The sequence below is a fragment of the Cheilinus undulatus genome, linkage group 5, assembly GCF_018320785.1.
Source record: "Cheilinus undulatus linkage group 5, ASM1832078v1, whole genome shotgun sequence".
NCBI lineage: Eukaryota > Metazoa > Chordata > Actinopteri > Labriformes > Labridae > Cheilinus > Cheilinus undulatus.
In genome coordinates this window covers 45,707,187-45,730,388 of record NC_054869.1, presented here as the reverse complement: position 1 = coordinate 45,730,388, position 23,202 = coordinate 45,707,187, and the positions used below count along the sequence as shown (strand labels likewise).

The 23,202-nt window shown below is 40.8% G+C and overlaps 1 protein-coding gene and 1 long non-coding RNA gene across 8 annotated transcripts in view; one reads left to right on the top strand and one right to left on the bottom strand.

The window, feature by feature from the left end:
- The window catches only part of add2 (adducin 2 (beta)), a 38,347-nt gene extending 29,751 nt beyond the window's left edge, over nucleotides 1–8,596 (bottom strand). For 3 of the 6 annotated variants that reach the window (XR_005991907.1, XR_005991908.1, XM_041787797.1), the window contains exon 1: nucleotides 8,300–8,593. The gene's annotated coding sequence lies outside the window, so the exon portion shown is untranslated. Of the gene's footprint in view, nucleotides 1–8,299 lie in introns of all 6 variants that reach the window. The other 3 variants (XM_041787798.1, XM_041787790.1, XM_041787799.1) reach the window with 3 other exon arrangements.
- A 4,240-nt stretch (nucleotides 8,597–12,836) lies between these two features.
- LOC121509276 lies at nucleotides 12,837–22,748 on the top strand. Of its 2 annotated transcripts, XR_005991864.1 has the most exons (11): nucleotides 12,837–12,992; nucleotides 13,358–13,441; nucleotides 13,571–13,691; nucleotides 14,590–14,897; nucleotides 14,993–15,076; nucleotides 15,202–15,318; nucleotides 16,380–16,464; nucleotides 16,702–17,080; nucleotides 17,980–18,052; nucleotides 18,144–19,890; nucleotides 21,153–22,748. It is a non-coding gene; the product is annotated as an uncharacterized LOC121509276 (long non-coding RNA). The 2 variants fall into 2 exon arrangements; XR_005991863.1 differs by having other exon boundaries at nucleotides 18,144–22,748.
- Nucleotides 22,749–23,202: the final 454 nt, after the last annotated feature.

Sequence of the window (23,202 nt, the reverse complement as noted above, 5' to 3'; positions counted from 1 at the left end):
ATTTTACAGCATCATTAACATGTTTGTGAATTTGTAAATAATCTGTTACAGGGCGATCGCTGGCTTAGTCAGTAGGGAGACAACACCGCCTCATTACCCGACCTCTTAACTCCTCTCTAGTTTCAGCTCAGAGCCAGGGTGCTATTTTGTACTACTTCATCATTAAGGATCAAAAACATGTTGTAAATTATGTTTTTTAATTGTTTGAAGCACGAAACGCAATGCAATATTTAACCGCTACTACCACTGGTTCATAATCTACTGCCATTGTGTCTTCTTGATGTTGGACTGCTCTCGTGCATACTTAACTGATGAGATTATTTTATAAACCTGACCCCAGTGAAAGATAAAGATACAGTAGGTTGTATGAGGATCACTAGAAATCTCTAAAGACTTCTTAAAATGATTTAGAATATTTCCCATGTCTGAGGCTGCACAAGTTAATTCCACTGATTGTCATATTGTGCATGTAACACTCAGCGGTGTATCAAGGATCATGTTGGGGACTTTTAGATATCTTTGAAAAGATTCAATAAATACATATGAGTTTATAAATTATTTAGAAATGTCTACAAATTGTACCTCATGATGCAATATTTTCATGATGCAATAACAGTGAAATCGCAGCTCATTTTGTAGCTCTTCTACCCTAAAACATCCGACCTCTATGTGTCAAACATTCATTGCGAGCATGTAAGAGGCTCTTTCTTACATCTTCTCTGCATCAGATCCTTTTGAATCGCTCAGTCTCATTGCAGCGCATGTGAGAAAAGCTGACAGATGACTAAACCTTTAATGGATTTTCTGGATAAACCACACTTTATCCCGACAACATCAGGCTTCCTGCTCTCAGAAGCAATGTAACATCTCATCAGATATCTAAAATCATTGAAAACTTGTTCAAGAATTAAATTATTTTTCTAATCATTATGTTGTTTTCCTGCAAAACTTCTCCTTAATGTGAATCACTGTAGTTTGACATTAATTGAAAACCTACTCTCACACACACTTCATCTGCTATTTGACCCTTTAAAGTAAGTTTTCTTCAATTTTTTTTATTTACATCAGATTTATTCTATTCAAATGCATTCAGATAGATGCCTGAAAGATATTGCATAATAAAAGCACTGCCAATCTAGACACCCTTAATTTAAAGCAGCAGCTCGCTCACTCTCTCTCTTTTACTCACAACAGATTTGGGTTCACAGTGTAAATGACTCTCTCTGTGGGGGTAGAGGGGGCCCAGCTGCTGACGGGCAGCAGACAGAGAGCCTTTCTCTCCAGGGAGGGCCCTAATGATGGAGGGGAGACAGAGAGCTGGCTGCTAGCCCATCATCGCTGCCTCCTCCTCTTCCTCCTCCTGAATCCTCAATTGCTTTGTGATGCTGTATGCATCCTCATCTCACTTCACTTTAATAAAATCATCTTCCTCTGTCCTCCTGCCTTTGTTTCCTTTAACAGAACACATTTCAATGCTCTGCCGTCGCAGCTAAACTCTGAGATCTCTGGATAATAGAAGAGCGATACAGGAGGAATTTGTTTGATGAACATCACACACATGGCTTTATTGACTTGTGTAAATCTACCCACTCTCAGTGGTAGGAGGTCTGAGCATTGACACAGAGCAGCTGAGAGGCAGATAGTGTACCTAAGTAGCTCTGGATTGATTTCCCTCGGCTTCCCTTTCATTAGGTTTATGTCATAATGGTTGGTTAGTGGATCTAGTTGGTCACATAACATGTTTTTGGACAGATGCACATCTGCATGCAGGTAAGACAAAGTCAAACAAACTTTTCATGTTGTTCTTTGGTTTAACTGGCATAACAAGTCAGTTTTTATAACATACACTGAAACATATCCCTTCATATATCCTTTATTATAGTAATTAGCTATTAAAAAATCAATAACTCATAATTCAATATTCAAGAAAACTAAGGCACATCACAAATTAAGTTATGTCTAAAGCTCTGGTGAATGGGTAGAAAAGACTGAGTGGGACCCCTGCGCGGGGTTTCCAGGATGGCCAAGGGCTGTGCCCTACACAGATGGAGCAAACTGTGACCCCTAATCGTTAAGAAGGCATTTGGAGGTGGATACGGCAAGACTAGTAAATGAGTCTGCGTCCGTGGGGAAAGTAATGGCACACTCACATGAGGCCCAGTTATCCCGTACTGTGCAGAAGCGTGATTGTCCCCCCTCCCTCGTCACCTGCCTGCACTTGCATCATTTTTGGACCAGTGATCATGTTGTAATGTGACACACACAGTTTACAAGAAGCGTGGCCTCAGAGGGTCTGCACAATTGAGAACGTTGTGGCTGTTTTTGAGTCTATTTGGTCAGATATTCCTCTGCATGACTCTGCGACTGTTTAAAATGAGTGGATAATGGTTGTATCGATTATACATCACATGCACATTGTGTGCCCATGCTTGTGCAATGACATAGCTGTACTGAAGTCCACCCCTTTCAATCTGTGTCAGTGAGTGTGTACTTCATTGGTCCTGGCACAGATTGCCAGGTCAAACAAAGTGGACTTTGGGGCTCAAGAGCACTTGAGCACAGTACAGACTGCCTAGTGTGAGTTAGACTCTGTAGGGACTTGAGAGCACTGTAAAATACAAAAAAACAGACACCCAATTTGAGGAAATATATATATTTTTTAAATTTATATTCTTGCTTAATGTCATGTTTCTTTGTTTCTTTATTTTCTTTGCTGTCTTTTAATGTTTCTTAATGTTATAAATGTTCTGTCTGAACACAGCTAAGTACTTTAAACTGCTTTGTTGATGCAGAATGCTCTATGAATAAACTTTCCTTAACATCTTTGTATCACTTTATCATTAAAGTCACTCTGAAGAGACATAAGCCGTAGCAGCTCTGATCAAATAGCAGCTTTTGGGGGAAGTAATCTTCATCATTCAACTTCCAGTCAAGATCTCACAAGAAAACATCACTAGTACTTCAAAGTCCTGCATAATTGCTAATAAATATGATTTATATCCTGAAATCATTATATCTGTCTGACAAGGCACAACAAAGTCAGGGTTTGCATAAAGAAGATGACACTATTATGGTTTGATAAGGTTAATTTTGCTGTATTCATACTCCACATGTAAGTGGACCCATTAACTCTAAACATCTAGCAGACTGAGTGCTCTGCAGAAATGCTGCAGGCACAAAATGAGAATGCATTAATGCATAAATGATGTAGAGCTAGAATACATTTTGTTGACTGTGCAAACTAAAGCATCACTCTCTACAACCTTGAAGGCAGATTTGGTTTCCTTCATAAAGAACTGCAACCAGTGTAAATACATGATGAAGGTGAATGGAGCTCCAAAGCCATTTCTTTAACCTACATATTATTCTCATGAGACTCTGGCAAGGTAAGTCTGGCAAACTTATTGGCCTAATGAACTAAGAAAAATCAGAGGTACAACACACATCAGTGGATAGGGTGCAGGATCCAAAAACGAAGTAGATAACAAGGAGAGAAGGTCCGCACATCAAGGAGCTCCCATATCAAGTTTTTATTAGCAATTAAGTTTAAGTGACGTTTCAAGCCAACATACTCTTCTTCAGACTTTTAAATGCATCTGAGAGTAGCCATCTTAAATATGTGAACATAAACATGTGACTTAACACAGCTGAAGTCCATCAGTATCTAATTAGGTACCCCAGCATGACCTTTTTTTAATTCAAAGCATCAAAGCTACAAAATTACATATATAGAGGGACCCAATGGGGAGTAAGACATACCCAAAAAGAGTATGTGTATAGCATCTACATCTAACCATACAAAGCAGATGGCCCGTTTCAGTGTTTCTCACTGGCAAATACATCTTGCAAAGCTCCCGTCTGAACCGTTTGGGCCCCGGTTAGAAAGTGACAGGACCAACCAGGGCAGTACTTTTGGGCATGGTAGGGTCATGACATAAATAGCAACAAATGGCCAATGCAATAATGGCAGAAGAGATTAGCGTGGATGCTGCTAAAACGCCAGTTTTATCAGAACTTGACGACATTTCGTCATTAAAAGAAGAACAAAGAACAGCAGTGAGTTTTCTTTTCAAACACGACAAAACTACTGACAGTCACCATGGTTCGTGTTCTGCAGTTCTATATGGAGCTTACTCCTTCAGTAGGGCCGCAGCTTGGTAGCAGCTACGTCACGAGTTTTGTTGCTCTGATTGGCCTGTAAAGATGTGACAGAACGTTCATCCAATCACACTCGGATTTTTTTTCAAAGGCTCTGCCCTTTCCCAAATTGATCTCAGAGTCATGACTATGACTTGTACTGCTCTGTTGGCAGAACTTGTAGTACAGTAGTACTGTTTATTAACAGAGCTCTCATTGGATAACTCCCTCCTTACATTACTATTCTCCTATAAATATTTCAAGCTATACAACCAATCAGATCTCAAAACTGGATCACATTAGAAATACTAAGGCTTATGCTGGGGAAAGATGAATTTTAGAGATGCCGCTATTATTATGACAAGTCATTTAAAAAAAAAAAAAAAAAAAAAAAAAAAGCAGTTAAGCTATGCTGTCTGGTATTATATGGTGTTTTTTTAAAGGGCTTGTGGAAATAAACTGCAACTGCTTTAAAACATGAAAACATTGAAATGGACATGATGTACCAGGATTAAGCTGTGTTTGAGTGAATAGGCAAGTATTTTTATCTGGGTGGATGTGTTTGTAGTTGTTCTCTTTGACTTGTATTGCAGAAGAGCAATGGTGGACTGAGAGGGTGGCAGGGGGCAAGAGCCCCCCCGTAGTGCCCTAATCTTTCCTAATCTAATCTGTAAAGTGCCCTTTTGGCTGACTTAATGGTAGAAAACCATGGTGAGGTACCCTCTTTGGTGCCCTCTAAATGAACAAAATTTGACAAGTGCCCTGTAAGTAGATAAAACAAAATTTGTTAAGCAGTTCCTTAGTGCCCTCTTTATGAACAAAATCAGACAATGTGCCGTCTATTGCGCCATTTAGGTACACAACATGACAGAACATCCTTGAAATAGGCAAAATTAATGAAATGCTCAATTTGGTGCCCCCTAGATGGAAAATTCAGACAAAGTGCCCTTTTGACAAACCTGTAAGTAGGAAACACCTGACAGAGTTTCCTCTTGGGTGCCTATTAAATTGTGCACAAACAAAGTGTTTCTTTAGTACCCCCTAAATAGACAAAATTAGACAAAGTGACCTCTTTAGTGCTGTCTAAATGAGCAAATTCAGACAAAGTACTTGCTTTGGTGCCCTCTAAATGGAAAATTTTGACAAAGTGCCCTCTTGGGCACCCTGAAAAAACTGGCCATCTAGGGTGCCTTTAAATGGACAAAAAAGTGATACTTTGGTGTCCATTAAATGGACAAAATTTGACAATGTGGCCTCTTTGGTGTCCTCTAAATGAGCAAAACTTGATAAATATCCTTTTAGTTGGCAAAAATACCAATATGCATTCTTTGGTACCATGCCTTTGAACAAAATTTACTGAATTGCCCTCTTTAGTGCCACCTAAATGGACAAAATTAGACAATATGCCCTCTTTGTTGCCCTTGAAGTAGACAAGACTTGACGAAGTGCCCTCTGAATGGACAAAAATGACAAAATCAGTCTTTGGTGCCCCTGCGTCTGGACAAAATTTAATAAACTGCCCTGTTTAGTGCCCTCTTAATGAACAAAATTAGACAACAGGCCCTCTTTGGCGCCCTTTAAGTGGACAAGACTTGACAAGGTGCCTTTGGTGTCTTAGTTCTACACACGATTTGACAAATTACCCTCTTTTTTTTAACCTTGCAAAGCAGATGGATACGTCTGTTTCCTTGTTTCTCACTGGCGAATCCATCTTGCAAAGCTCCCGTCTGAACTATTTGGGTCCTGTTAGAAAGTGACAGGACCAATCAGCCACGAGGGGCAGTACTTTCAGGCGCAGCAGAGTCGTGACGTAAACAAGCAGCAGCAAGTGCTGGTGCAGTTTTGGAGGAAGAGATTAGCGTGGATGTTGCCAAAGCGCCAGTTTTATCAGAATTTGACGACATTTCTTTGTTAAAAGAAGAACAAAGAACAGCAGTGAGGTGTTTTCTTTTCAAAAACAACAAAAGTCGAGTACTTACATGTCTATAGTCGCCATGTTTCGCGTTAGTCCTCAATAGCTGCGCACGCGTGGCTTGATAGCGGCTACGTCATGTGTTTTATTGCTCTGATTGGCCCATAGAGATGTGACAGACAGAACATTCACCCAATCATACTCCGAGTTTTTTCAAAGCCTCTGCCTTTTCTCAAACATTTCCTGTTGAAGCTTTCCCAGATGGATCTGTGAAACAAACCCATCTGGCATGTCAGGTTGCTCTTTTTTGCCGTCTAATGAGTAAAATTAGACAAAGTGCCCAATTAGGTGCCGACTATAAGGACGAAATTTGACAAGGTGGCCTCTTAATGGGCAAAACTGACAACATGCCTTCTTTAGTTCTACACAAGATTTGACAAACTGCCCTTTTTGTGGCCTCTTTGTTGCCCTCTAAATGAATTAAATTAGAAAAAGTCTCGCTTTTGGTGCTTTCTAAATGGACAAAATTTGACAAAGTGGCCTGTTTAGTGTCCTTTAAATAAGTAAAATTTGACAAAGTACCCTCTAAATGGGCAAAATTGACAATATGCCTTCTTTGGTGTCTTAGCTTTACACAAAATTTGACAAACTTTTTTCCTCTTTAAATGAATAAATTTAGACAAAGAGCTCTGTCAAGTTTTTTAAGTCAACAAAATTTGACAAATGCCAAATGGGAAGAATTAACAAAGTGTTCAGTTTGGTGCCTGGTAAACAGAAAAGTACTCCCTAGGCGCCCTGTAAGTAGAAAAAACTGTCAAAGTTCCTCTAGGGTGCCTTTAAATTGGACAACGTGATTATACGGTGCCCTCTAAATAGACAAAATGTGCCCTTTTGGCACATGTCCAATGGCAGAGAAATGCAACAACATACCCTAAGTTCCTTCAGTTCATATTCACTTTATTCACTCTTGTGTATCTTTGGGATATAATCCCTAATCTAATTCACTACAGTAGTGTGTTTCTTAAAGTTTCTTAAAATTTCACTGCAGAAGTACTGCAGTGCTCTGTAATACCCCCCATCCCTCCATACAGGGGCCCATTTTATCATTCACGCCCCTAACCCTTAAATATCTTGAATCCATCACTGAAGCAGAGCATCTCCAGGTAAGATATCTCAGTGGGTCCCCTTGCCTTAAATCAAGGACATTTTTACAAAGACTTAAAGAAATGATCAAATGAACTTAGAACAGACTGGGATAGGGCACCTGAGGTAATATAACAACATAATAAAAGGCAGTACAGCAAGAACTAGGGAAATAACTTTCCCTTTCCCATCCACCCTCTGCCAGTGGCTAGGGTGAAGCCATGCTCGGTTCTCTGTCTGCCTTTGTGCTGAATAAAATCTGCTCACTCCCAAACACGCTGAACCACACGGGGGAGGAAGGAGCTCGAGCTCCGGCCTATTGATCAGATAGTCATGTGAGTGCTGCGCAGCATACTGTGCATCTACAGCGCCATATTTTAACGTCAAAGCACAATATAGTGTTTTTTAGCATCCTCTGTTCCGCCACCTGCCAGCGGCTCGCGCTCTGCATGGCTGCCTAGCAACACTCGCACGCGCTGCAGCCTCAGCACCAGCAGAGCGAGGATCCGCTAATGGCCACCAGCGAAAATGCAGAGGACAGCAGCGACGACACATCACCACACGACTGTTCTCTTGGAAAACAGGGCGAAGAAAATACCCTGAATGTTTGCGTTTCTATTAAAAAGAGCCTTATTTCTAAAGTCTCGTTTATTTATCGTCACACAGGGTTGTTAGAGCTGCCATAAAATAAGCGAATATTCATCAGTGGAGCGCTAATGAGCGAGATTAGAGCCTCCATGGCTACAGCACTTCCATCACTCTGACTCTGAAAACACACACTGCACATATGGGACCTTGCACTTGGCCTTTCGCTTAACGTACATTTATGCACGGGTAATATGGGGATGGCGCTTAAGTAACTATTCCGGTTTAATCCTTTTATACTATCGTAAACTAAAGCTTTACTAGAGAAAGGAGCGGGATGCGCCGTATGGCCGACGCCAAACTGTAAACATGAGCAGCGAGGACGGTGCAGTCAGACAGACATCATGCGCACACAGCACTCATGCACGCTGTAGGGAGGACCCAGTGCTACGCCCAGCCATTTCACCATGATCGCCTCAGTCGACACAAAAAGAAACAAAAATCAGCAGGCAGTTTGCTCACCTCAGTGCATCCTCAGGACCGTGTCCTCTGCGTGGGTGAGGCACACCCACAACCCACAGCCGCCCTCAGAATAAGCAGATGAGGTTAATTACAACCAAAAAAAAAAAACATTCAAAACTGGCTCTCCACACCAGGGTCCCTTTGTCGGACTATTTCAGGGCCTCATCTGACACCAAGTCAATGGATCCTGATGTGTTTCATCTCTCCGCGCGCCAGGACCAGCCCACTGCCACGCCTGTCCACAGTCTGACACCCAAAAGAAGCCCCCACTCGAGCAGGAGGACGCAGTCTGAGGAAGATACTGGTTATTGTGTTTGTGAGGAAAAACTCTCACAGCTCTTGAGGTTTTAATCTCATATGAAATGTTTTGTTTTCTAGGCCCAGTTCAAGCCGGACTAACTAAAACATATCAAACAGGCGCCACCTGCTGTCCTACTGGAGAAGGGCATGCACACTGTAAAATGTAAAGAGAGGTCACATGGTTTGTGTTGACAATGAGACACATGTGTATGTCATGATAGGTAGAGAGCATTTCCCAAAAATAATGCTTACTTCAGACCTGTAAGCCTCACTTCTCTTGTGATAAAGTCTTTTGAAGAAATTGTAAAAGATTAAATTCTTAAAACTGTGGAGGCAAATCCTTACAATTTGCAATTGGTCAGGTAGGGTTGTTGAAGATGCCATTGGGACCTTGTTAAACCTGGTCCTGACACACCTTGAGGGTGTAAAAACATTCGCTCAACTTGTTTTTATTGACTTTTCCTCAGCTTTTCATTGTATATAGTCTCATATTTTAGCAGCCAGATTGCAGAGCATTCATTACTTAAACCCAGGTTTGATATGTTGGCTGACTGATTTTTTAACTTGTAAATCTCAGCATGAGGGTGAATGGCATCTTGTCAGATGCTCTTTTGTCCTCCACTGGATCACCTTAAAGGAACACTTCAACATTTTGGCAAATTCACCCATTGCCACCCATTGTTTAGCAGCATCCTCGCTAAGCTCTTCCGCCATAATTGCACCGGCCTCTTGCTGCTGCTTGTTTACATCATGACTCTGCCCTCCTGTAAGTACTGCCCCTCATCGCTGATTGGTCCCGTCACATTCTAACTGGGCCCAAATGGTTCAGATGGGAGCTTTGGAAAATGGATTTGCCAGTGAGAAACAAGGAAACAGGGTATCCATCTGCTTTGCAAGGTTAAAAAGTGTCACAATGAGGCCCATTTTTGAGTTTTGTGTAACCACACGGGTTGAGTTTTGTGTGTTATGTTTTGTGTAACATAATGTCAGTTTTGGCTTTTTTCCTCTGCTTTTTTGTTTTGTTCCAATGCACATAAAGGAAATAAACACATTTATACCAAAAACATTTATAATTGCAACAATTTCTGGTAGAAATGGTGTGCTTTCTGGAAAAATTACAGGGGTGCCAATACTTTCGTCCATGGCTGTAGACGCCTCATTGACTGGCTGGCTGTACGTTGACATAGCCGCCATATTGCAAGAGGCAAGTCTGCTACATAAGGCAATACAAGTCAACGAGGAGTACGTGAATTGTCGGAATAAGCACAAACAATTACATTCATGGATTTAAATGCAAGTACCGATACTAAAAACAACAACAAATGGATGAGATTTTGAGTAAGAATCTGAATAATTTTGGGTCAAAAAATGCAATTAGCATTTAAATTTTATCGCCACTTTGCACAGTGTGTCTTTAAAGAGACATTTAATTTCTAATTTCCAGAAAGTTCTGTCAACTAGGTAATCATTTAAATGTTACTGCTCCTTTTAAAATTTAAAGGCAAGATAGAAATTAGATTAAAAATGGGTAAAAAAAAAAAAAAAACAAAGTTTAACGACGGATTTCATGTGGATTTAATTTTTAAAGACCTCGAAAAGCCACCCAAACCTAGGCTTGACAAGCTTCTGGAATGGCTACTTGTCAGTCAATAATAAAACGGGTAAAACCCCATAAAAATCTTTACTTTAACTCATAATCATCAAACAATTACAACAGAAGCCTTATGTTCTCAGCAACATTTATTAAACAAAAACAAAACACACGAGGCATGGGGAACACACACAATGTGCAAGACTTCTGACAAATAGGAAACTAGTCTTTAGGTTGAGTTATTTTATTTTAAGTCAACAGAAGAGGATACTTTAAAAATGTGGAGAAAACAAAACAAAAATTAAATGAATTGTAATGAATGCAGTCTATACATTTGAACATTTTTAAACCAGTCAAGGTTAAGATTTAATTTCATCTTAAACAGGTCAATAATTAGTGCTGAAATCTTCAACACTGACACAACAAGGGAAAGACGAGGACGTGGACAAGCCGCCACTGCTGTTGTGGTAACCCATTCTAATATAAAAGTGTATTTGAATGAGAACGTGTTTGCAACCAGTTACAGGATATAAAAGAGAATCAGTCGACTTCTGAACTGCTCTAGAAGTCATGAAGTGAAAGCACAAAGCTTTTTTTCAGACCACAGTCACATTCTTTAAAAGGACGAACTGGCAAAAATATTTCCAACTGTTCTTGAATGAGCTGTAGATGTTTCTTGGGATGCATGACATTATCAGTCTGACATCAGTATGAGCAGATAGAGAGTTTGACATCTGCTGGTATTTGCTGTTTTTTAGTTACTGACGATATTTACAGCTGATATTTTGGCTGAGAATATCAGCATATATTGACTTTAAATTTTGGCCATGTAAACTAAAAAAATAGTGGATTTTTAGGTTTGTAAAACATGGAAATATTGGTATCCATACTGCGATCAGAATCAATCTGTAAACATCATATCAGCAAAAACCCTCTATCATGCATCCCAAGATGTTTCCTAAAGTAATCTCATATCTATTGTTCTGGCAAGCATAGTTAAGTTTAAACTGCATGTACCAATAGATGGTTGGATTAAAACTGTTAGCTGCTGGTAAAGTTACCAGAATCAGATCATTTTTAACTAAAGTTAGATTTATCAAATTACAGCCAACATTTTTAATCCAACAATCTCTGCTGCTGTCACAGTCAGCAGGCAACAGGAGACACCAGTGTAGTGTAAATCCCGCAACCATATAATGGCTGCAGGATTTACACTACAGTTATTGACTACTCAGGATTATTGGTCAATACCAGCAATTTGCAAGACCGACAGAAAAAAATCTAGAGATGAGAAATTATCCAGTTGTCAATTAAAGTTCATTGTGATAACACTTTACATGACAACTTCAAAACTTGAACAACAAAAAATGATAGTGAACCAAAGATTAAGTGTTAAATTAAGGAAATGCCATTAAGGCATTGTGACAAGGAAACAAGGCATTTGGACTAAAATGGAAAAATTTAGAAGATAATAGAAAAGTAAATTATCAAGATAGTGAAACTCTAGACTACATAGAATAAAATATATTATTAGGGACAGAACTATCCAACCAGCATGAAGTTGAGAATGGTACGCCGCAAAGGAGCTGTGTAAGTTCAACACTATTCTCAGTAATGATTAATGATATTTTTGAAAGTGCTCCATGTGGAATGGGGACATCTTTATTTGCAGATGATGGTGCCTTGTGGAAAAGGGGGAGGAATTTTGAGCATGTAGTCAAGAAAGTACAGGAGGGAATCAGTCAAGTTGAGAGGTGGGGGACTAAAGGGGGGTTTAAGTTTTCAAGGGAAACGTTGAAAGTGGTTTTCTTTCCAAGAAAGACACCAAGAAATTGCTGATTAAAAATGTATGGAGATGAAATTGGAGGAGATGAAAGCTTTGGCTTCTTAGGGGTACACTTTGACCAGAGATGAACAGATCATGTCAGTCAGATGATCAACAAGTGTTTAACAAGTTTTAAATGTAATGAGATGCCTTGTAGGACTGCGGTAGGGTGCAGATTTATATCACTAAAGCACATTTATGTGGTCCTAATCAGATCCCATTTGGACTATGGGAGTATAGTGTATGGTTCAGCGGCAAAGTCAGTGCTGGTAGGCTTAGATGTAATCCAGACGCAAGCACTAAGACTGTGTTTAGGAACAGTCAGATCTTCTCCTGTATGTGCACTCCAGAGGAAATGCCATTGTGCTTGAGGAGGACGCAACTGATGACCCACTACTGGGTCAACATTAAAGGGCAGGGTGATGAGCATCCTACAAAAAGTGTGCTGCAGGTGTGTTGGGATAAGTGAAGAGCACAGAGAGAGAGTTTTGGATGGAAAGGAAATGGAATAGCTAAAGATATGGGGGTGTTTGGAAAAGGAAGACATTTATATTCATTACAAAAAAGAGTAAGATCATCAAGAAACAGAGGACATAAAAGAAAAGAGCAAGTAATAATAACAAGACTGAGGATTGGACATAATAACCTAAACTTCATGGATGCCAGAGAAGAAGAAGGGGCCGCAGAGTGACGTCACAGCCAGTCCGGCTGTGCTCCACGTGGAGAGCGGTGGGGGGCGATGTGTATTTAAACCGGTGCCAACACGTGGAAATCTGTTTGAGGCAGCCATGGCGGATCCAGCTGTGTGAGAGTGCTTAATGAGCAGCTAGGAGCTTGTTCACAAACAACAGACGCGACTAAGCTGTCTTTCACCGGCTTGTGGGCACATGAGGAGTCGCTTCGGATGAAGAGCAGTATGGATTTTGGGAGCCTTTGGCTGGAGAGTGACCCAAAGTTGGGCTGTTTTTGTTAGAAGGGTGAGTCTGAATACTTCCGGTTAGCTTGTGCTAGCTCGCTATGCTGTAGGCTTTTCAATTGAAAACATCATGTTCTCATTTAACTTCTAGTGTAGAAATAAAGCATCTATGTGCTCGCTTAGTCTGTTGTCCACTAGTACTGAAACATCGACGTTGGCATTCCTGATACCTTGATAGTTAAACTGGGGCCTACTACGATTTAAGTCGGCCTGCGTTCAAGCCAGGGAGCCTCCTTAATTGAAGTTATTTGTAAGACTATCTTTACTGAAGGTCATCATTATTGTCGCTTCTACAGGATAGACATCACCATGGAGGGCTGATGATTTTCTGGTTAACAGCACTGTACCCTCTTGTTGCTTCTGCAGGATGGACATCATTGTGGCATGTCAAGGACATAGTGAACCAGATTGTCATGTTGCAGAGATGTGATGACCCATCTGTATTTCATGGTAAGAAAAGGATAAATATCAATCTTCTACAAACAAAGCTGTGCAGATTTTTTGGTGTATATTTTTTCTGTGTTTAGGACAGATTTTTAGCATGCAAAAAGTATATATATATATATTTCTGTATTTTAGGGCCTTTGGACCTCCTCCATGTTGCTGACAAGCCTGGTTGTCTTGCAGCCGGTCAGACAAGGACCTGGACTGAGAGAGGGAGCAGGACTTGCTACACCCTCACTATGCACTATGCCCCCAAGTACCTGAACCTCAGATAAATATTGTTTATTTCAGTGGTTGTTGTTGTTTGCAGATGGTTTTGATGCAGGAGTCTAGTCTTTTTAACTGGTACATTCTTATTTACAGCATGTACAGTTACAGTTTATTGTCACTATTATTTTGATGTGCTTAACTCTCAGGCATCACTTTAATTTACTGTCCATTAAGGACATAAATGTCCACTTCCAAAAAACTGCTACTAAAACTTAACAGATTTATATTTTTCAGCCTTTTTTTTGCATAAATCTCTTAAACAACTTCAGCTGTGCTCAAAACTACCAAACATCATTTTGAGGATTTTAACCCTTTAAATGCCGGTTTGATTACTCAAAGATTAAAAACTGTGGTTTGAATGGGAGTCAATTGGAAGTTTTTGTCCACGAGTGACTTGAAAGGATGGTAAATTTTAAATCGGATGCTATGCAAAAACTAAATATGCATCAAAGTCAATATTTTGGCTAATGTATGTTTGGTAGTTTTGAGCACAGCTGAAGTTGTTTAAGAGATTTATGCAAAAAAGCAGAAAAAAAATACTAATATGTTAAGTTTTTATAACAAATTTTTGTTAGTGGACATTTTTGTCCTTAATGGTTTTAAAGGATGGTATATTAGTTTCCCAGTGTTCCCCTGACCTATTAGAGCAATTGAAATTTGAATTAAAAAATCTGGCTCGAAAGAAACTTTGCTGCAAACAATTAGACCATATGCACTAACACAGCCAAAATGAAGAACAGAGAAAGAGGAAAAAATTGCCCAAATGGACAAAAATGTCCCTAGTGATGCCTGAGGGCTAACACTCACAGTAATTTTTTTTTTTTTTTTTTTTTTTTTAATGTAGGGCTGGTTAACAGCACTGTACCCTCTTACTGCTTCTGCAGGATTAACGTCACCATGGCATGTCGAGGACATAGTGAACTACTCTTGTCATGTTGCGGAGAAGTGATGACCTATCTGCATTACATGGTATGTACTGGAAAATAGCAATTTTGTATCCATTACAAACAAAGTTATTTAAAAACATACGGTTATTAAATTTTGTATGGTTGGGGCAGATATTTTTGCATGCAAATGGATACATTTCTATTTTTTATGACCTTTGGACCTCCATCTTGTTGCTGTGATGAGCGTGATTGCCTTACAGTTGGGCAAAGAGCTGGGCTGAGAGCAGACTGTCTCTACTATTGTGGTATGACCAAGACTGACCCATACACTACTCCTGTGTAAGTGGAAGACTGCTGATTTTCTGGTTAACAGCACTGTACCCTCTTGTTGCTTCTGCAGGATGGACATTATTGTGGCATGTCAAGGACATTGTGAACCAGATTGTCATGTTGCAGAGATGTGATGACCAATCTGCATTTCATGGTAAGAACAGGAAAATTGCATTTTTCTATCAATGACTTACAAAGTTATGCAGATTTTATTTATTTGTATTTTTTGTGTGGTCGGGGCTGATATTTAGCATGCAGATATGCTTTTTTTTATTTTAGGACCTTTGGACCTCCTCCATGTTGCTGGGATGAGCATAATTGCCTTGCAGGGACCAGGACTAATTACACCCTCACTAACACATGGGGGCTAAAGATGTCCAAGTACCTGAACTTCAGGTAAAATGTGTTTATATTATTGATTGTTGTTGTTTGCAGATGGTATTGTGCAGGAGTTCACAGTCTGTTTCTTTGTGTCAAGTAACGGGGAATCAACCAAATCACAAAGCCTAGAAAACATAAATAGATGCTACATTAGATTTCAGATTTCAGAGCGTAGGTCTTGGACACCTTTTTTTTGTTTTTTTTTTGTTTTTTTTCCCCCAAAGCTCTTCGTTATGCCTTTCTGATTATGTTCTCTGTGCATTTGTAGCACTTACAGAACATTTTCTAGCGAGCCCGGAACTTGGCTGACTTTCCGGGGTCTCTGAGGACGGTGTCGTCATAAATAACAAGAAGTGACAAGTTTATAAAAACGCTGATAACTTTTGAAAAAATAAGTCATAGCCACTTGTTTTTTTTTCCTCTGAAAGCTGACTTTCCTGTTATTTGTTTGCTAACCTAAATGCCTCTGTAGTCCTAAAGGATGCTATTTTTAATCAATTTTTAACCCATTTTTGATCACTTACTTCGGTTTTCTTCCCAGGGCATTGCCATGTTTTTTACCGCAATGCATTGTGGGAGTTGTAGTCAACCAATTGTATCTCTGCTGCTTTGGGACTGGCACAAATAAATTTAAGTGCAAAAAATGCATGGAGTTTTCTTTGTCCGTAGATTTAGATAGATATTTTGAAAAGCGTTAGTCATAAAATGTTTTATTTTATTTACTGTTTTGTCCCTAAGAGATGGGAGAACAAGTCTGTGCTTAGAAAAGGTTTAGTCACTAATGTTTTCTGTGTGTTATAAAAAAAATCGCTGGGTTTCAAATTCTGATTTTTTTTTCTTTTTTTGTCTTTAGAGTTCTATAACTTGTTAAAAATTCAACTGACATTACTGTCGTAGATATATTTTTCCAGCCCAGGTTGTCCTGAAAAAAAATATTTAGAGCTTGACTGTGCACCACAGGGTTGATGTTTTACAAGCTTTTTAAGACAAAATGTCCAGGTGAGACATGATGGTGAAAAAACATGGCAGTGAGCTCTAAGGGTTAATAGCAATGTACCCTCTTGTTGCTTCTGCAGGATGGATGTCATTGTGGCATATCAAGGACATAGTGAACCACTTTTGTCTTGTTGCAGAGAAGTGATGACCCATCTGCATTCCAAGGTAAGAACAGAATAAATGGCAATTTTCTATCTATTACATGAAAAGTAATGCAGATTTTTTTATTTATCTTTTTATTTTGTGTTGTTGTGACTGATTTATAAAAATGAGCAGCTGAATTTGAGAAATGTACCTTTTCTTTATACTAGGAGGAAACAAAATAAAGGTTCCATGTGCATCAGCAATCCTTTCCTCTGTTATAGTAAGAAAGTAATGAATAAGTTATGTTGTGTTTTGCAGAGTTAAAACCATTGACACAGAGAGGGAGACTGCCCTTTTAAACCTGTGAACACATGAAGGAGGATAAGCAACAACCTTGATAAGAAGCGACTTCCAAGACCACCTTGACATGCATTTATGCTCTCCAGAGTTCCCTGCCGCGCTGCATTCTTTCTCATCACAGTGACACATTTTGGGAATTATCCCTAAATGCTTTCCTGGAGTTCCACTGACAGAGCTGCAACTGGAGCCCTGAACTTCCCATGCCAATGGGTCCTTCAGCTCAGAGGAGGAAGAGACACCAAGGATGGCGGGGGAGGAGGCCTTTGTCCAAGCTGAGGTCTGGAAAACATTCCACTCCTCGCCCACATACAGGCACTGGACGACCAAACGAATGATGGTAATTGCTGGGACTGACTTTCACACTATATATATGTGCTCTGTTTTGTGCACTAAGCTGTGACGTTGTCTGCTTGATAAATAGTGTAATCCTTGATGTGCCCCCACTCTCTTAAAGTAAATGTAAATTATGCCCAATGTAAGCATGCTATCTTTTGCAATATCTCCAACTATACAGCTGCTTATATCCCTCCTAAAGTTAAGTTCTTGGCAAAGCTAGTTAAAAACAAGTCTGGCCTAAGATAGTTGGCCCATGCCCAACTGTAAACAATTGAGATATTGTAAAACTCTTTTAAACACTCAATATTGTTTATTCCTTCATATCGTATCAGCCCCCAAAAATCCATATTGGTCCAACCTTAATGTAGATTTAACACAGATAACATCAGAACGATTTGGTTATGCGTCATATCTCCAAATTGACTGAATAGTAAATCATGTCGAGGCACAGCTGTGAGACTGAGAGTGCCTGAGGAAAATCGGACTATAAGGGGCAGTTTGCATCCTCCTTGGAGGTTTTAAACATCTTGTGTACAAATCAAGTTAGCCATGCATGGGCTCCCAGTACTGCTGACAACTAGGACTTTAACACACTGTTGTCTCTTTTTTGTGATTGTGCAAAGCTAAAATCGTAAATGAAACTTGATTAATGTTGGTGTATGACCAATGGCAGTGAGAAGAGGCTTAACCTGTAGCAGCAGCTCTAGATGTGAAAAGTTGCCCCTGCAAAAAAACAAATCAGTTTCTAACAATAACCTGTACAATTTATCTTATTTTTAGCAAAGAAGGTAAAGTTTTAAACTGTCAAACTTTAGTAAATGAATGAAATGAAATGTTAAACATCTGCAGGTGTATTTGAGATATTCTGATCCTGTTTTTTCTTTTTTTTTTTTTTTTTAGCACTCTGTAACATCAAGTCCATCACACATCAGCAATGAAGAACCTTGTGCTGTGAACCTTGATGAAATATCAGGTTAGTGGTTGAACTGAACTTGAAGATATTTGTAATAACACTGGAATGTTTTCTTTATTCTAAAATGATTTATTAATTTTCCCCTTATTAGGTTCTTCTGAAGAGGATGGAATGGTGACCTATGATGTCGACACACTCAGATCAGTAAGCGTCCTCTGGATGTGTAGTGCTTCTTTGATAACACTACACTCAAAAAAAAGACAAAAGGGAAACCACTTTGGCCAGGAGGATGCTGCTTCCTGCATGAATATCTATGGAATGACTGCCTGGATTAGGAGGGCATGGTTCCTTCTTTTTAACAAGGCCAGACGTCCACTCTAATTGCCCAGCAGGCCAAATGTACTGTTGCAGTAACTGTGTGCACTTAGAAAAAGTAAGTAGCATTAAAAATGGCAGCATAAACTGGGCATGCACAGTTTTGTTAAGCCCTTTAAAAGTTATGTCACAGGAATAGAATATCTAGGGGATATTAGAGGTCAGTAAGTGGGTAGAAATTGGTAGCAGAGACAGAAAAATGCTTCATTCAAACGTTCCTCCATGTAGGCAACCCAAGTAAGAAAACTCTATACATTTATACAGTCCACATGGTTCCTTGGCTCACAAAAGGCTCTCAGTCTTTACAAGGGCAAATTTAAATAACCAATATAAAAGAGTACATGAAATTAAGCCCTTTGTCTAATAACCTAAAAAACCTATCACTTTAATCAATTTGATAATAAAAAAAGATAAAACTGTATACAAAATGAAATTTCCTTAAAAATTGCAGAAGCTGCTGGTGAGGTTGAGGTGGAAATTTGGTAGGTGTGGCACCATCAGTGGGGCCCGTCCAGGCTGCAACAGGACGGCCGTGACCAAAAAATTGGTGCTGCCTGTTGTGCCTTCGGCCATAATCAGCTTGGAGGCCAAGGCTATACCTGTACCTCGCACTGCTGTGTGACCGCGGCGACCACAGAAGGCAGCACACTGCCGAGGCTTCATCAGCTGCTTCCTGTCTGTGTCTTCAGTCTGTTTCACAGCCTGGGCAGCTGCAACTGTAGACACCTAGGTGGTCTGAGACAAGGCGTAGAGTTCCTGGCGTCATTTTTGTCCTGACTCGACCTGTGGCATGGTTATCCACAGCACTGTCACAACCACAAGACACAAACGTGTTGGATGATGTGATGTTTGATTTGTGCTGGTCATTGAAAGGCAACAGTTAGGTTTGACTGTACCTTAGTGGTTGTGTATCGGTGTTTAGGTGTACACCTGTGGCAAGGCTGACTTCCTGGGCACAGTGAAAGAAACATCTCAGACGGACTTGTGATTATCTGCTTCCTGGTTAGTTTTCATTTACATTCAGGGTTGGGGTGAGAGAAGCATCTGCACTGATTGTTAGCTGTTTGTCTGTGGGTTATCCTGAAGGGTCTTGTCATGCCCATTGTCCCTGTGCATGGTGCTTTACAGGACCAGTGAGGCTTGAGGTGTAGAGTCTTGAGTCTAGGTGTATTGTGACTTCAGAAAACGCCTTGGTGTCCTGACAGCTCAGAATCCCGAAACCATATAATTGTGTACCTTTTACACAAACCCCTGAGCTCTCGGTGCATCATGGTTCTGTGGTTGCTGTATGCTAAGATGCAGGACTCTCCCTTAAGCCTCACAGGCCTTGTTGACACCAGGCATGGTGATTTGGGTTTGAGAAGACTCCTCAGGACAACCTGTAGACAGATGGCTGACTGATTAGTGTGCATGGTTCTCTTATTCTGACCCTTGAATGTGAATGAGACTACCAGGCTGTGGTTCATCACATCTTTGCCAGAGATGGATCTTTTCACCATGCACAGGAACTCAAATTTTCATAGGTGGAATGATTGTTGTTGGGATCTTGTGTGATCCAGTGGGACAGGTCTAGTCAGCTGTTTCAGTCGTGTCACAGGTAAGGCGATAGGGTCTTTTCTCAGGGGAAGTAGCACAGGGTGTAGTGTTGGCACGCAAGTGCCTGACTGTTAGAGTAGCATCTTGTGCCCTTTGCATGCAGCATCTGTGGGTAGTGTCTGGTTGTCCTGCCGGCTCAGGGGTTTGTTAGAGGTACACCTTTTTATATGGTTTCGGGATTCTGAGCCTGTGGGACAACCAGATGCCACCTGCACCTGCCGTTTTCAAAGCAGCAAGATGGTTAGATAAAGGCTTTACTGGCCTACAGAGCTCCTAGTCTAGGGTTTTAGGAGGAGAGGCATTTCTTGGTATGACATGCTCTCCTCTTGGTTTGTCTGAGGGTCAGTTGATATTTGTGTGAAGTTTTCAGCTGCAGTTTCTAGAGGGGATGAATACCCTGCTGGGTATGAACCTTAGGGTATATATTTGTTTCTGTGCTGGTCATTGAGTGGCCATAGCTAACACAGTGTTCAAAGGTAGGGTAGTTTGTCATCATAACTGGTAGATCACCCGAGTGAAAGGTTAGTGGCTGTGTAGTCAGGTGTTTAGATGTATGCTTTGGACACTCGGGTGAAGGCTGGAGCAGAGCTGTCTACCTGTGGCAAGGCTGACTTCCTGGGCACAGTGAAAGAAACATCTCAGACGGACTTGTGATTATCTGCTTCCTGGTTAGTTTTCATTTACATTCAGGGTTGGGGTGAGAGAAGCATCTGCACTGATTGTTAGCTGTTTGTCTGTGGGTTATCCTGAAGGGTCTTGTCATGCCCATTGTCCCTGTGCATGGTGCTTTACAGGACCAGTGAGGCTTGAGGTGTAGAGTCTTGAGTCTAGGTGTATTGTGACTTCAGAAAACGCCTTGGTGTCCTGACAGCTCAGAATCCCGAAACCATATAATTGTGTACCTTTTACACAAACCCCTGAGCTCTCGGTGCATCATGGTTCTGTGGTTGCTGTATGCTAAGATGCAGGACTCTCCCTTAAGCCTCACAGGCCTTGTTGACACCAGGCATGGTGATTTGGGTTTGAGAAGACTCCTCAGGACAACCTGTAGACAGATGGCTGACTGATTAGTGTGCATGGTTCTCTTATTCTGACCCTTGAATGTGAATGAGACTACCAGGCTGTGGTTCATCACATCTTTGCCAGAGATGGATCTTTTCACCATGCACAGGAACTCAAATTTTCATAGGTGGAATGTGCTTGTTCCCAGCTCCTTTATGTCTTTCTGATTGATTTTGTTATGTTATCCATTAGGACATTTTTATTCAGCCTTGTCAGTTAGGTGATAGGGTGCTTCTGATAGACATGGTTTGTGGCAGTGAGCATAGACTCAGGATTACTGCTGTCTGAGATCTCACTGCCTGTATTGGCAGAGATGGCAAGTTGTTAGCATAGCATCTTGTGCCCTTTGCATGCAGCATCTGTGGGTAGTGTCTGATTGTCCTGCCGGCTCAGGGGTTTGTTAGGTATGCTTTTATAAGGTTTCGGGATTCTGAGCCTGTGGGATGACCAGATGCTACCTGCACCTGCCGTTTTCAAAGCAGCAAGATGGTTAGATAAAGGCTTTACTGGCCTTGTAAGACAGTGTTGGTGTAGATTAAAACTTGTTGGACTTAAATGTTTTGTAAGCATTATTGGATTTGAGTGAGGAAGTTTAGTTGAAACTGCAGCCCCACAATGCCTTTGTGTTTTGTGTGTCTGTCTGACAAGTCCACTGGTGATTGTGTGATAGGCCTGGACTTGGCGAATCTGAGGCCAGTAACTATGCGTGATGGTGAAGACCTCCTAGGGGTCTGTGCTCTGCACTGTTCAGGTTGTGTGATGGTCTGACAGCATTCCATTACAGACATCACATTTCCACCATTTCATTTCTGTTTAATTCCATCTCGGGCTGTTTCCTGGCATCTGGAAGCCACATTGTTGCTGATATTAACCTCGGGGTGGTGTTGCCTCTAGTGATCGTTAAAGCGCTCCTCAGCAGCTCGACATACAGGTGTAGCCCTGACCTCTCTGCTGGATGTGGCCAGAGGCTCTACAGGCAGCAACAATGGGGTCTCGGTCCTCCTGTTGCAGCCTGGACTGGACGACACGGGGTGCCACATCCACAACCTCACCAGCAGCTTCTGCCGAGGAAGCTGGGGCAATTACTAAAATGGCCCCAGCTTCCTCAACTGGAGGGCCAAGGTAGCTGGGGGCCATTACTAAAACGGCCCCCAGCTACCTCGGCCAGGGGGCTAAGGAGGCCAGAGCGCCTTCTACCAAAATGGCCCCCAGCTACCTTGGCCAGGGGGCCAAGGAGGCCGGAGGGCCTTCTACTAAAATGGCCCCCAGCTTTCTTGGCTTGAGGGCCATCTACTTCATTGGCTAAAGGCTTTAGCCGTTCCCTTTGGAAGAGCTTCTAGGAAGCTCTTCCTGATCTAGGAAGGGTTGGCCTTAACCTCGCAACCTTCCATTTTCCCAGGATTCAAAGAACCGGTGCTAAACTACTGGTTGACAAAAAGATTGAGTGGTACAGTCAGCACACAGTATTTTAGCTGCCTTTAAAACACAATGCTACTTTCATTATACAAGGAATGAGTGAGTTCCACCACATTGGTTCACTTTCAGTGTGCATACAGTGAAACGCAGCATGTCTTGTTTGCTTGGCCTTACATAGCAGTGTTATCTCATTGAATTATTTGTTTTTTCACTATGAAATCTCACGAGTGCCAGCTCGCCAGGGTGCTTGATCTCTGCTACTACTATATCACTGCTCAGTGTTTGGGGGGGGGGGGGTCTCACACTCATATAGTATAGACTCATGTCTTGAACAGTTAACCACATTATCCCTGAAGTAAGGGCAAAGCAATAGAATTCGATGACTAATTTTGTTAAAAATGTTTGGCCTATTTTTGTTTGTATTTATCTTTATTTTCATTAACTCTTAATTGTGTTTTGTTTTTTTTCTGGACTTTTAGTTGGTTGTAGGGCAAAATTTAGATGAAGTCAGCCTGGCCCACTGCAGATATCAGATTGCAAAAGGTGCAATTTTTATTTAACCTGATTGTGTCAAATACCATTTTAATGCATCTTGCAAGCATTTGTTTGTTTTTCTAGAATAATTTGCAGCAATGATTTGTTCCCTTCAGTACAAAAAAATCATATCAAATTTGTAGTACAAGTCAAAATATATATTTTAAGTTGGTTATTTTTTCAGAATTTTTTAGCCGTAGTGTTATTTACCCAATATGGTATTTGTT